The 2242-nt window shown below is 43.9% G+C and overlaps 1 pseudogene; it reads right to left on the reverse strand.

Moving 5' to 3' along the window:
* Positions 1–307: 307 nt before the first annotated feature.
* Positions 308–1314, reverse strand: LOC149833005 (ethylene-responsive transcription factor ERF025 pseudogene; annotated as a pseudogene).
* Between the last annotated feature and the right edge of the window lie 928 nt (positions 1315–2242).

Here is a 2242-nt window from a genome sequence, read left to right on the forward strand (position 1 = left end):
TACATATATATAAGAACATAAATTGTCACGTCCCCTTTTCGTTAGGTCGCCATTAGAACTATGCTAAAATGTGTATTTTAAAGAAGAAAAAAATTAACTGTGAATATGCTACTAAAAATTTATAATAAAATATTCATAGTTTTTCTTCAAATCAATTTGAAAAAAAATTTGTTTCTTAATAAATAAGTAATGATAAACACATCTATCGGTTTAAATCAAGCATAAAACACCTACAACTATGATTTTTGCAGGGACCTGACCTAACGAGATGACCCCGTAAGATAGGGGGTAATTGTAGTATAATAACTTCCTGAAGTAAAATTCCTATTGTATTATTGTGTACACTGTACACTGATACTGAAAATAGCTCAACACTAATCCCACATTACATAATTACCCATGATGCTATCGTCATCGTCCTTATCTCCATTGCATTATTACTACCATTACTACTGCATCGCTCAAACTAAGCAAAAATCCACACAATCTCATCTCCACAACGCCCATATTCTCACGTCGAATGATTGGCTTCCCTTTCTCTTTCGGCCCACTTTAAAAGGTGGGAGAGAAAAAGAAGTCACGAGTAGCTCCATAGAGTCTCATCGTCGGAGTTCTCTGGCGAGCTTTCCGGCAAGAACGAGCCCATTCTCGGCGGAGTGAGTAGCATCCCTTCGGCCATGTCCACCAGCAGGTTCGGCATGTCAAACAGCACCTCCTCGTCGATAAATTCTCCAGTTTCCACCTTCGGCTCGCTGCCTTCCGGCAACTGTGAACTGGACATCTCCGTATTCATCGATGGCGCCGAAACTGGATCACCTCTGGGAGACCGAACTTGCCGAGAACTGGATGAGTCGTCATTGCACGGTGGCCGGAACCTCGACGCAGCTTCCATAGCCGCCGCCCGGATGTCGGCCGGAAACGTTGATGCGGGAACCGGGAACGGTACGGCTAGGTCCTTGAAATTGAGCGCGGCAGCTTCACGCCTGAGTGCAAGGGCAGCGACATCGTACGCGGCGGCAGCCATCTCCGGCGACGGGAATGTGCCAAGCCAAATGCGTGCCATCTTGCCGGGCTCCCGAATTTCCGACACCCATTTTCCGTTGCGACACCGGATTCCGCGGTACACGGGGTGCCTCCCGGGCGATGGCGGTGGTTGTCCGCCACTGGCAGCGGATGGGCTATCTTGCGGCAAGTGCTGATGGGGGTTGGCCATGAAACGATTACGATGATCGTAACAGTAAGAAGAAATGGATAGGGGGTGATTTGTGATGGTGGGTGCTTTTGTTCGAGTGATCGACAGAAATTTATATGTACTACAAGGAGGGAGGGAGGAGGGTGGGCTGAGATAAGTAGAGGGAGGGAGGAGGGTGGGCTGAGATAAGTAGAGGGGAGGAAGAACTGTAAAAGCGCGGGTTAATCGCGTAAAGCTCAGTGCCAACCGTTAAAAGCGAGGACATGCACACGCGTTAACACTGTCGTCCCTCGGATGTAGCTGTTCTGCACTCTCTCTCTCTCTCCCGGTTGCAATTAGAAGGATGGTGGAAGAGAGAGATATCCCTCTCACCAACATGAGAGAGAGAGAGAGAGAGAGAGATATTTTAGAGGCGCATTATAGGCTTTTTTATTCAATGTTCTCCTCTAATGAGAACATGGGGGAAGCTATGCCAAGTGGGAGCGGTGGGACAAACAGCGGCGATATTTTGGAAACGTTAGAAACACGAGTTATTTTACCTTCTCTTTTAAACAGTCCTTTAAAAAATAAACATCATATTTTATCATGATATTTATGTTTATAACAGCATAGCATAGTTAAAACATAAACCAGTTTTTTATTTTTATTGTTTTGGAATTTTGGTTATTGCTTTTATACTTTTTCCTTACATTTTTATATTTTTAAAACATTTATTTTGCCATGTTTTATTTTATAAAAACTGATAAAAAAAATATTAAATTGATGAGATATTTTACGTTGTTAAACAATAGCTTGTAGGCTTGATAGGGTTGTTGTGTAGACCGGATCCAGCTGGGAGACTCGACTTAGTGGAGTAAAATGTGATTTCTTTTTTTGTTATTGAATGCAATTAGAGGGAGGAGCAGGTGCAATGTGATTGCACAATTTTATTGTACTGCTGCATCTACCATCTTTCGGATACAGCCTGTCAGCTATGGGGCCCAGCTGAAGATCATGGGTGATCAGGTTCAGCAGTACACCAAAAGTGTGCAGTCACATTGCATCTGATCT

This window comes from Nuphar pumila, chromosome 7, assembly GCF_984573655.1.
Source record: "Nuphar pumila chromosome 7, dmNupPumi1.hap1.1, whole genome shotgun sequence".
Lineage (NCBI taxonomy): Eukaryota > Viridiplantae > Streptophyta > Magnoliopsida > Nymphaeales > Nymphaeaceae > Nuphar > Nuphar pumila.